The sequence below is a fragment of the Schistocerca gregaria genome, chromosome 3, assembly GCF_023897955.1.
Source record: "Schistocerca gregaria isolate iqSchGreg1 chromosome 3, iqSchGreg1.2, whole genome shotgun sequence".
NCBI lineage: Eukaryota > Metazoa > Arthropoda > Insecta > Orthoptera > Acrididae > Schistocerca > Schistocerca gregaria.
The window spans coordinates 33,715,001-33,727,500 of NC_064922.1; the positions used below are offsets into that span (position 1 = coordinate 33,715,001).

Sequence of the window (12,500 nt, forward strand, 5' to 3'; positions counted from 1 at the left end):
CGCCGCCTTACCGGATCTAAACCCTCTCCCTACTACCCTCTCCTTCATGATGACCACCCCTTCCCTGATGCCCTTAGTAAGGCCAACCATTTCGCCTCCTACCTCTCCGATATCCTTACCATCCCTGACGATCCCCAGTTCGATTATTCCCTCTTTCCTGATGTCCGTGATCGAACTGATACCTCTGTCCCCCCGCTTGCTCCTGGCTTCCAGTACTTGGACAACATCACACACACAGAACTAAATACCCCAATCACCACTCAAGATATCATTGCTACACTTCGCCCTAAACGCAACACTGCTCCCGGTCACGATCGTGTTACTTACCGTCACCTCCGTGAAGCTCCTGCCTCCTTCCTCTCCACATTGGCCAGGCTCTACAATGTGGTCCTGTCCACCGGCTACTACCCCGACCTGTGGAAAACCTCCCGGATCCTGATGTTCCTCAAGCCCGACAAACCGCCTTCCGCTGTCTCCTCCTACCGTCCCATCAGCCTTACCTCGGTCTTCAGCAAGGTCCTGGAATCCATTCTTACCCGCCGCCTACACAAGCACCTTCACCAACACCGCCTCCTCCCCCCTACCCAATGTGGCTTTCGGCCGTCCTTCTCAGCCGATGACCTCCTCCTTCACCTCACTCACCTCCTCTCCGAACAACTCAATTCCCGTCGTTCCGCCATCTTCCTTTCCCTCGACCTCGAACGCGCATATGACCGTGTGTGGCATTCCGGTCTCCTTTTCAAGCTCCAAACCTTTGCTCTTCCTCTCAACTATGTCCGTCTGGTCGCTTCCTTCCTTTCCCACCGTCCTTCCTATGTCACCATCCACAACACTGATTCCTACACCTTCTACCCCTCCGCCGGTGTGCCCCAAGGTTCCGTCCTTTCCCCTCTTCTCTACCTCCTTTACACGGCAGACATGCCTCCACCTGCACCTCCCCTACACCTTCTCCAGTACGCCGATGACACTGCCTTCCTTGCCCTCGCTCCCACCCTGCAACGCTCCCAGCACCTTCTCCAATCCTATCTTGACCGGTTCACCACTTGGTGTAACCAGTGGTTGCTCAAGGTCAATCCTTCCAAGACCCAGGCGATCATTGTAGGCAAAACCACTCGTTCCTTCCGTCTCCTTGATTTCTATCTTACTATTTATGGCCGTCCCATCACCCTCACACCTACTCTCAAGTACCTTGGTGTCACCCTCGACCGTCGCCTCTCCTGGAACCCACATCTCCGGACGATCCAAGCCAAGGCACGCTCCCGCCTCCGCCTCCTTAAGCTCCTTTCTGGCCGTACATGGGGTCTGGACCCTTCCACCATCCTCTACACCTACAAGTCCCTCATCCGTCCTATCCTTTGCTATGCTCATCCCGCCTGGATCTCTGCCCCTCCTACCTTCTACAAGTCCATTCAGATCCTAGAACGCCATGCGCTCCGCCTCGCCTATCGCATCCGTCTCCCTTCCCCCACGCGGATCCTCTATGACCTGATTCCCTTCCCGCACCTCCTCCTTTTCCTCGAACGGTTACGGATCCTCTACACCTCCCGCAAGCTTGATCCTCCACACCCTCTTGTCTCTCCCATCCTCTCCCACCCCAACCCGCTGCCGCGCCTGCATTCCTATATCCCACCTGCTCTCCATCTTTACACCCTCCACACCCTCTCCCTCGGTGGCTTCCGTCAACTCCCCCTCCCTGATGATGCCCTCCTCCCCTCCATCTACCCCTCCTACCAACTTTGAGCCTTACCTTCCCTCTCCTCTCCTTTTCCTGTGGGCACCCTCTCTCCCTTCTCTCCCTCCCTCCCCTCCCCTTTCTCCTTGGGCTTCCACTCCCCCTACCCTCCCCCTTCTCCTCCATCCCTCTCCTCCACTGGCATCTTCCCCTCCCCCTCTCTCTCCTCTTCCCCACACCTTTTCCCCTTGGCAGGCCACGACTCTGCTGTCTTCCATCAGTTACTTTCATCGTCCTACGCCGAAGACCATCGCATGTGTTTGTGCCTCGACTCTCCTGCAGTGTGTTTGTGTTTCGTCGTTTGTGCTCCGCTGGTTCACGTGTGGCCATCTGCCATCTGCGTTTGTGCACCGTGTTTCTCCGCTTTTATCCATTGTGCTACGCACGTGACCGACTCCGTTTTAACTCTGTTTTGTCTACTGTTTGTACCCCGCCGTCTTCATTGTTTTTATATCTCACTCATCTCTGTTCTGTGTATACTCTGAGGCCGAAGAGCGGCATACCTGGTCCGCTGCCGGCCTACCTGTTTGTCACAGGTATTAAAATCACAATAAAGGAAAAAAAAAAAAAAAAAAAAAAAAGTACGGCATAATTTGTTACGAGGCAGTCTGAGATACATTTTATAGATGTATTTCACACAAATCTCGGAGCCTCTCGCGGTCGTCGTCGTCGTCGTCGTCGTCGCCGCCGCCGCTTCTGCAGAAGTAGCAAATGGCCATCGTAGCAAATGCGGCGAGGGACACCCTGCCATCGATTCCGAATGCGCAAAGTGTGTGGTCTTGTTTTCCTGTCTATGTTTGGTCGGTCTCGTAAGAGGTTGAATGTAACGAATGGGTGGGAAAGAGTAAGGGGCACCGTCTGTGTGGAACGAAAACACAATTCCTCAGGGGCGTGAGCGTCTCGAGACGAGTCGTATATAAGTTGTACTTGGTCGTCAGTGACCGTGTGGCCTAATGGATAAGGCGTTGGACTTCGGATCCGAAGATTGCAGGTTCGAGTCCTGTCACGGTCGTGTTTTTCCAGTTCTGAAAAAGAAACATACCGTTTTAATGTAGCAATTGAGCAGTACGAAACCGTCTGAATGTTGCTGTTGACCATTCTGTTCTTGGAGATGGTCTTGAGCCTGAAACACACACAACAAGACCGGTGTTAAATAGCGAAATGGTCGGCAGAGTGCCCTCACCGCGAGTTTTGACTGGCACTTGCACATCTAAAACAACGTCGGAAAGTAACTCGTACGGCTTTTGAGTCACATCAAGCATGTGTGTTAATTTTGACGCCGCTAGCTCTGCAGATTGTCATGCATTTCCTTTACCTCTCAGAAATGGTTATGAAATAAAAGTGAATTACGTCACGAGTGTGACGTTAGGAAAACATTAGGCAGCATGGAGAGATTCTGTATGGGATCACCCAACCCAAACGAGTATAGTGTGATCTGCTACCCAGCAGGTATCCGACGAGGCAGCACGGCTAGTTCAGTCGGTAGAGCATGAGACTCTTATTCACAGGGTCGTGGGTTCGAGCCCTACGCTGAGCGGAGCGGAATTTTTATCCGCTGCAGATGTATATTACCGATTTTCTGATTAACGTGATGTAATGGAAATAGCAACTTTAAAATTTGCCTACGTCTCCATCAGTCGCAAGAAAACTGTATTTGAAGATGAAGGTGATTTTGTAGACATGTGTGAAAGTCATGTTCTGAAGTGCAGGTGGTTTTGTTTGGAGAGAACGTCGGCTACATGTCAGATGTGTAGCCAAGCAGTAATGGGTCGCCTTAGCTGCAAATATTAGTCGAAAATATGAAGTGTTGTCAGCTGAAGTCTGATGATTCAGACGACCGTACGGACGAAGTACGCAAAAGTGCCGCTAGGCGGCGCCTGTTTAGCTCATTGGAAGGGCATTGGTCTAGTAAACCAGGGGTCGTGAGTTCCATCCTCACAGGAGGAAGACGAATCTTGGAAATCAGTTGCGCGTCGTGGCCGTATAGCAAACAGTATGTGTAATGAGGTACAATTAGCGACAGGCGAATTATTAAGAATTACTCTCAGATGTGATTAAGGCGAATGGCGCAGATAAAGCATTTGCCAAAGCAGTACGGCATAAGGTGTTACGAGGAAGTCTGAATTACATTTTATAGATGTATTTCACACAAATCTCGGAGCCTCTCGCGGTCGTCGTCGTCGTCGTCGTCGTCGTCGTCGTCGTCGTCGTCGTCGCCGCCGCCGCCGCCGCCGCTTCTGCAGAAGTAGCAAATGGCCATCGTAGCAAATGCGGCGAGGGACACCCTGCCATCGATTCCGAATGCGCAAAGTGTGTGGTCTTGTTTTCCTGTCTATGTTTGGTCGGTCTCGTAAGAGGTTGAATGTAACGAATGGGTTGGAAAGAGTAAGGGGCACCGTCTGTGTGGAACGAAAACACAATTCCTCAGGGGCGTGAGCGTCTCGAGATGAGTCGTATATAAGTTTTACTTGGTCGTCAGTGACCGTGTGGCCTAATGAATAAGGCGTCGGACTTCGGATCCGAAGATTGCAGGTTCGAGTCCTGTCACGGTCGTGTTTTTCCAGTTCTGAAAAAGAAAAATACCGTTTTAATGTAGCAATTGAGCAGTACGAAACCGTCTGAATGTTGCTGTTGACCATTCTGTTCTTGGAGATGGTCTTGAGCCTGAAACACACACAACAAGACCGGTGTTAAATAGCGAAATGGTCGGCAGAGTGCCCTTACCGCGAGTTTTGACTGCCACTTGCACATCTAAAACAACGTCGGAAAGTTACTCGTTCGGCTTTTGAGTCATATCAAGTATGTGTGTTAATTTTGACGCCGCTAGCTCTGCAGATTGTCGTGCAATTCCTTTACCTCTCAGAAATGATTATGAAATAAAAGTGTAGTACGTGACGAGTGTGACATTAGGAAAACATTAGGCAGCATGGAGAGATTCTGTATGGGACCACCCAACCCAAACGAGTACAGTTTGATTTGCTACCCAGCAGGTATCCAACGAGGCAGCACGGCTAGCTCAGTCGGTAGAGCATGAGACTCTTATTCACAGGGTCGTGGGTTCGAGCCCTACGCTGGGCGGAACGGAATTTTTTTCTGCTGCAGATGTAAATTACCGATTTTCTGATTAACGTGATGTAATGGAAATAGCAACTTTAAAATTTGCCTACGTCTCCATCAGTCGCAAGAAAACTGTATTTGAAGATGAAGGTGATTTTGTAGACATGTGTGAAAGTCATGTTCTGAAATGCAGGTGGTTTTGTTTGGAGAGAACATCAGCTACGTGTCAGATGTGTAGCCAAGCAGTAATGGGTCGCCATAGCTGCAAATATTAGTCGAAAATATGAAGTGTTGTCAGCTGAAGTCTGATGATTCAGACGACCGTACAGACGAAGTACGCAACAGTGCCGCTAGGCGGCGCCTGTTTTGCTCAGTGGTAGAGCATTGATCTAGTAAACCAGGATTCGTGAGTTCCATCCTCACAGGAGGAAGACGAATCTTGTAAATCAGTTGCGCATCGTGGCCGTATAGCATACAGTATCTGTGATGAGCAACAATTAGCGACAGGCGTATTATTAAGAGTTACTCTCAGATGTGATTAAGGCGAATGGCGCAGATAAAGCATTTGCCAAAGCAGTACGGCCTCGCATCTTCGGTGTAACTCGAGAGGTTTGCGCCCTTCGATATTATTGTCGTTAATATCGAAGTGTTAGGAGTTTCAGTGATCGCTGCAGCTGCCGTTGTCCCGAGCCTTTGCCGCCGTTGGTCCCAGCCGCCGCTGCCGCCGCCGCCGGTTCCCACGGCCACCGCCGGTCTCCCGCCGACGCCGGTTGCCGCCATCGTATCCGGTTCCTTCCGCTGCTGCTGTTGCCGACCGCCGCCGCCGCCGCCGCCGCCGCCGCCGCCCCCGCCACCGGCGCCGCATCTGGTTCCTACCTCCGCTGCCGCTGCTCGCCGCCGACGCCGCCGCCGGTTCCCGCCGCCGCCGCCGGTTTCCGCCGCCGCCGCCGCCGCCGCCGCCGCCGCTCCCTGCCCGTCTTTCGTTCTGTCGTCTCTGCTTACGTTTTACCCTTCCTCTTCGTCAGTCACTTGTCCTTGTCCTTTGACTGTCCCCTGTTATTTTTCCTCTTTTCCCCTCTCCCACTTATCCTCTCACCATGACAACCCCCACAACTACCGCCACTACCACTGCAATCGTGTACACGTCCCCCTCACTTGCTGCCACCACCATCACGTGGTGTGCTCAATCACCGCCTCCCCCATATATTCCCCCCCTCCTCACTCTTCCCACCCCCGCTCCTTTTGTTGCTCCCTCCCCTGTTCCTACCCCCCATGCCTCACGTGACCCATTCCCTCCCCTCCCATATGTAACTCATGCCACCCCCGCCAGGGTTGTTGCCCGTCGGGCCACCACCCACGCCACACCATCATCATCGTCATCACCTTCACCATCACCATCGCCCTCGCCATCGCCAGTGCCAACCACTGCCACTGCATCTTCTGTGGCGCCAGCTCCAGCTCCAGCGCCAGCACCAGCACCACCATCAGTGCCTGCACCGCCGGTGGGACCTGCCATCTCCCGCCATCTCCCGGTCGTCCCTATCCCCCACACCTCTTCCCGTCCCTCTCCCGCTGTGAAACGTCCCAGCGGCACCCCAGCCTCTTCTGCTCCCAAGAAGTCGCAGACTCTCCCCCCTCCAACCCCCCAGGCTGACATGGATACCACCCCACCTGCCCTATCTACTCCCTCCTCTACCTCCCCCTCCTACAGGTACCTCCTTTCTCACCCTGATCCCTCTCTCCTGGAGACCCGCAATCTTACCCTTCTCCTCCGCCAGCACTTCCCCGGAGCCCCGATCTCCCTTCTCACCCCCCGTCGGGACTCCGTCCTGATCACATCCCCCAGCCCCACCCTCCACTCCGACATCCTCTCCCGCATTCCCCTCACCCGGTTTGGTCCCCATGCCTCCCTTGCCCCTGCTCGCTCCCCCTCCTCATCCCGACAACCCCAGCCACCCCGTCGCCCACTGACCCTCACTGCCGTGATCACTCGGCTTAGCCCGATGATCACGGAGGAGGAGGTGTTGGCGGAGCTGAAGGCCCATCCCTATCTAGAGGTTCGAGCTGTCCGCCGGATTCACAATCCAGCCGGCCCCACCCGCCTCATGCGGGTGTTCTCCGAGCATGCTCCCTCCATAGACCTCCTCCTCAAGGAGGGTGCCCTCCTTTTCACCCGCCGTTATAAGGTCGACCCCTCCCGCTCCCCTCCACAGTCCATCCGCTGCCAGAGGTGCTTGCGCTATAATGCACATCCTACATCTGAGTGCCGCGACGCCCCCGTCTGCCCGCACTGCAAATAAGCACACTTCCTCCGGCAGTGCCCCAACCTTCAGTCCCCCCCCTCCTGTAACACCTGTAACCTCCAACACCCAACCTACTCCCAAAAGTGCAAGGCCCGACCCCCTCCCTCCGCTCCTGAACTCACTGTCCCTGTCCGCCTCTTGGATGCCCCCACCCCTCCCGGCAATTCCCTCCGTCCCCCCCCCCCACAGCTGAGGACATCATCCGCTTTGTAACCGTTGTCCTTCAGAACATCCACCCCTTTCAGCGCCCCCACACCCTCCAGCAGATATCCCTTGCCGCCCGTTCCGTCTTCCAGCTCAACACTTACGCCACCTACTCCCATAACCAGGCCCATTTTACCTTCTCCCGTCTCGACACCCTCGTCTAAATTCCCACTATGGCGCGACAGCAACGTATCCTGTTTAACAACATCCGTTCCCTTCCTGTCAACAAGAATCTCCTTATGCATACCCTCACCACCCACCGCGTGGATGCCTTCCTCCTAAACGAAACATTTCTCCAGCCCCACCATACTGTCCGTACCTCGCCCTACCTCCTTCACCGCTCTGACAACCCCCTCCCGATAGCGCGTGGCGGAGTTGCCATTGGCCACCATCACCAGATCCCTGTTCGGCTCCAACCCCTCCTTCCCAACCCCACGGAACACCTGATCCTTAGTCTATTCTTCCCCGGCCTCACCGTTACCTGCGCCACCATCTATGTCCGCCCCTCTGCCCCTATTCCTTTTGACTTCCTTTCCCACATCGACCGTACCTTCTCCTCCTACGTGATTGCCGCAGATCTCACTATCCATAGTCGCTCCGCCTCCCAGTTACGGCGGTGGCATCGGTTCCTCGCCACCATCCAAGGAGATGTCCTTCCTCTTCCCCAACACACCCGCCCTGAATCCAATACCACACCCGATGTCGTCCTAGCCTCCCCCAACCTCCTTGGCCGCATAGCGGTGGACGTCCTCGACCCTATTGGCAGTGACCATCTCCCTGTCCTTACCATATCAGACGGTCGTCGCCCCCGTCCCGATCCTCGCCTTTACCCTCCCCCCAAGTATGTCCATGATTACTCCCGTGCCGACTGGAATGCATACCGGGATACCCTTACTACCCGAGTCGATAGCCACCCCCTCACCTACCACCGCCCACATGACATAACCCATGCCGCATCCTTTCTCCAGCAGACCTTGTCTGAGGCCGTGGAGGCCCACATCCCTACCGTCGCCATCCACCCGCACCGTCCCACTTTACCCCCACAGGCCGTCCTCCTCCTTCGAGAATCCCGTCGTCTCTACCGTGCCTTCCTCCACACGCGTGACCGGGACACACTACAACACCACCGGCAACTCCAGAGACACATCCGGAACTTGCTCGCGGCTAAGAAACGCCGGGACTGGCGACAGACATGCACCCGTCTTAATGCTACCCTACCTATTAACTCGTCCAAATACTGGTCAGCCTTCCGCCGCCTTACTGGATCAAAACCCCCCCCCCTTACTATCCTCTCCTTCATAATGACAATCCCTTTCCTGACAACCTTAGTAAGGCCAACCATTTTGCCTCCTACCTCACCGATGTCTTTACCATCCCTGACGATCCCCAGTTCGATTATTCCCTCTTCCCCGATGTCCGCGATCGAACTGACACCTCTATCCCTCCACTAGCTCCTGGCTTCCAGTACTTGGACAACATTACACACACAGAACTCAATAACCCTATAACTACTCAAGACATCATCGATATACTCCGCACCAAACGCAACACTGCTCCTGGTCACGACCGTGTTACTTACCGTCACCTCCGTGAAGCTCCCGCCCCCTTCCTCTCCACCCTGGCCAGGCTGTACAATGTGGTCTTGTCCACCGGCTTCTACCCCGACCTGTGGAAAACCTCCCGGATCCTGATGTTCCTCAAACCCGATAAACCACCTTCCGCTGTCTCCTCCTACCGTCCTATAAGCCTTACCTCGGTCTTCAGCATGGACCTGGAATCCATTCTAACCCGCCGCATCCACCAGCATCTCCACCGGCACCGCTTCCTTCCCTCCACCCAATGTGGCTTTCGACCATCCTTCTCTGCCGATGACCTTCTCCTTCACCTCACTCACCTCCTATCCGAACAACTCAACTCCCGTCGCTCCGCCATATTCCTCTCCCTTGACCTTGAACGCGCCTATGACCGTGTGTGGCATTCTGGTCTCCTCTTCAAGCTCCAAACCTTTGCTCTTCCTATTAACTACGTCCATCTGATCGCCTCCTTCATTTCCCACCGCCCTTCCTATGTCACTATCCACAACACTGATTCCTACACCTTCTACCCCTCTGCCGGTGTGCCCCAAGGTTCCGTCCTTTCCCCTCTTCTTTACCTTCTTTATACGGCGGACGTGCCTCCACCTGCACCCCCTCTTCACCTTCTCCAGTACGCCGATGACACCGCCTTCCTTGCCCTTGCCCCCACCCTGCAACGCTCCCAACACCTTCTCCAATCCCATCTGGACCAGTTCACCTCTTGGTGTAACCAGTGGTTGCTCAAGGTCAATCCTTCCAAGACCCAGGCAATCATCGTAGGCAAAACTACCCCTTCCTTCCGTCTCCTTGATTTCTGTCTTACCATTTATGGCCGTCCTATTAACCTCACACCCACCCTCAAGTACCTTGGCGTCACCCTTGACCGTCGCCTCTCCTGGACCCCTCATCTCCGGACAATCCAAGCCAAGGCACGCTCCCGACTCCACCTCCTGAAGCTCCTTTCTGGCCGCACATGGGGTCTGGACACCTCCACCGTCCTCCACACCTATAAATCTCTCATCCGCCCTATCCTCTGTTATGCCCATCCCGCCTGGATCTCTGCCCCGCCTACCTTTTACAAATCACTTCAAATCCTAGAACGCCATGCGCTCCGCCTCGCCTATCGCATCCGTCTCCCTTCCCCCACGCGGATCCTCTATGACCTGATTCCCTTCCCGCACCTCCTCCTTTTCCTCGAACGGTTACGGATCCTCTACACCTCCCGCAAGCTTGATCCTCCACACCCTCTTGTCTCTCCCATCCTCTCCCACCCCAACCCGCTGCCGCGCCTGCATTCCTATATCCCACCTGCTCTCCATCTTTACACCCTCCACACCCTCTCCCTCGGTGGCTTCCGTCAACTCCCCCTCCCTGATGATGCCCTCCTCCCCTCCATCTACCCCTCCTACCAACTTTGAGCCTTACCTTCCCTCTCCTCTCCTTTTCCTGTGGGCACCCTCTCTCCCTTCTCTCCCTCCCTCCCCTCCCCTTTCTCCTTGGGCTTCCACTCCCCCTACCCTCCCCCTTCTCCTCCATCCCTCTCCTCCACTGGCATCTTCCCCTCCCCCTCTCTCTCCTCTTCCCCACACCTTTTCCCCTTGGCAGGCCACGACTCTGCTGTCTTCCATCAGTTACTTTCATCGTCCTACGCCGAAGACCATCGCATGTGTTTGTGCCTCGACTCTCCTGCAGTGTGTTTGTGTTTCGTCGTTTGTGCTCCGCTGGTTCACGTGTGGCCATCTGCCATCTGCGTTTGTGCACCGTGTTTCTCCGCTTTTATCCATTGTGCTACGCACGTGACCGACTCCGTTTTAACTCTGTTTTGTCTACTGTTTGTACCCCGCCGTCTTGATTGTTTTTATATCTCACTCATCTCTGTTCTGTGTATACTCTGAGGCCGAAGAGCGGCATACTTGGTCCGCTGCCGGCCTACCTGTTTGTCACAGGTATTAAAATCACAATAAAGGAAAAAAAAAAAAAAAAAAAAAAAAGTACGGCATAAGGTGTTACGAGGCAGTCTGAATTACATTTTACAGATGTATTTCACACAAATCTCGGAGCCTGTCGTCGTCGTCGCCGCCGCTTCTGCAGAAGTAGCAAATGGCCATCGTAGAAAATGCGGCGAGGGACACCATTTCATCGATTCCGAATGCGCAAAGTGTGTGGTCTTGTTTTCCTGTCTATGTTTGGTCGGTCCCGTAAGAGGTTGAATGTAACGAATGGGTGGGAAAGAGTAAGGGGCACCGTCTGTGTGGAACGAAAACACAATTCCTCAGGGGCGTGAGCGTCTCGAGATGAGTCGTATATAAGTTGTACTTGGTCGTCAGTGACCGTGTGGCCTAATGGATAAGGCGTCGGACTTCGGATCCGAAGATTGCAGGTTCGAGTCCTGTCACGTTCGTGTTTTTCCAGTTCTGAAAAAGAAACATACCGTTTTCATGTAGCAATTGAGCAGTACGAAACCGTCTGAATGTTGCTGTTGACCATTCTGTTCTTGGAGATGGTCTTGAGCCTGAAACACACACAACAAGACCGGTGTTAAATAGCGAAATGGTCGGCAGAGTGCCCTCACCGCGAGTTTTGACTGCCACTTGCACATCTAAAACAACGTCGGAAAGTAACTCGTACGGCTTTTGAGTCACATCAAGCATGTGTGTTAATTTTGACGCCGCTAGCTCTGCAGATTGTCATGCATTTCCTTTACCTCTCAGAAATGATTATGAAATAAAAGTGAATTACGTCACGAGTGTGACGTTAGGAAAACATTAGGCAGCATGGAGAGATTCTGTATGGGATCACCCAACCCAAACGAGTACAGTGTGATCTGCTACCCAGCAGGTATCCGACGAGGCAGCACGGCTAGTTCAGTCGGTAGAGCATGAGACTCTTATTCACAGGGTCGTGGGTTCGAGCGGAACGGAATTTTTATCCGCTGCAGATGTATATTACCGATTTTCTGATTAACGTGATGTAATGGAAATAGCAACTTTAAAATTTGCCTAAGTCTCCATCAGTCGCAAGAAAACTGTATTTGAAGGTGAAGGTGATTTTGTAGACATGTGTGAAAGTCATGTTCTGAAGTGCAGGTGGTTTTGTTTGGAGAGAACATCGGCTACATGTCAGATGTGTAGCCAAGCAGTAATGGGTCGCCTTAGCTGCAAATATTAGTCGAAAATATGAAGTGTTGTCAGCTGAAGTCTGATGATTCAGACGACCGTACGGACGAAGTACGCAAAAGTGCCGCTAGGCGGCGCCTGTGTAGCTCAGTGGTAGAGCATTGGTCTAGTAAACCAGGGGTCGTGAGTTCCATCCTCACAGGAGGAAGACGAATCTTGGAAATCAGTTGCGCGTCGTGGCCGTATAGCAAACAGTATCTGTGATGAGGTACAATTAGCGACAGGCGAATTATTAAGAATTACTCTCAGATGTGATTAAGGCGAATGGCGCAGATAAAGCATTTGCCAAAGCAGTACGGCATAATTTGTTACGAGGCAGTCTGAGATACATTTTATAGATGTATTTCACACAAATCTCGGAGCCTCTCGCGGTCGTCGTCGTCGTCGTCGTCGTCGTCGTCGCCGCCGCCGCTTCTGCAGAAGTAGCAAATGGCCATCGTAGCAAATGCGGCGA

At 53.6% G+C, this 12,500-nt stretch overlaps 5 non-coding genes across 5 annotated transcripts; all 5 read left to right on the top strand.

The window, feature by feature from the left end:
- Positions 1-2,671: 2,671 nt before the first annotated feature.
- Trnar-ucg (transfer RNA arginine (anticodon UCG)) lies at positions 2,672-2,744 on the top strand. The gene has a single exon. It is a non-coding gene; the product is annotated as a tRNA-Arg (tRNA).
- Positions 2,745-3,196: 452 nt separating this feature from the next.
- On the top strand, positions 3,197-3,269 carry Trnak-cuu (transfer RNA lysine (anticodon CUU)). The gene has a single exon. It is a non-coding gene; the product is annotated as a tRNA-Lys (tRNA).
- A 943-nt stretch (positions 3,270-4,212) lies between these two features.
- Positions 4,213-4,285, top strand: Trnar-ucg (transfer RNA arginine (anticodon UCG)). The gene has a single exon. It is a non-coding gene; the product is annotated as a tRNA-Arg (tRNA).
- Positions 4,286-4,737: 452 nt separating this feature from the next.
- Positions 4,738-4,810, top strand: Trnak-cuu (transfer RNA lysine (anticodon CUU)). Its single transcript has one exon. It is a non-coding gene; the product is annotated as a tRNA-Lys (tRNA).
- Positions 4,811-11,198: 6,388 nt separating this feature from the next.
- Trnar-ucg (transfer RNA arginine (anticodon UCG)) lies at positions 11,199-11,271 on the top strand. Its single transcript has one exon. It is a non-coding gene; the product is annotated as a tRNA-Arg (tRNA).
- Positions 11,272-12,500: the final 1,229 nt, after the last annotated feature.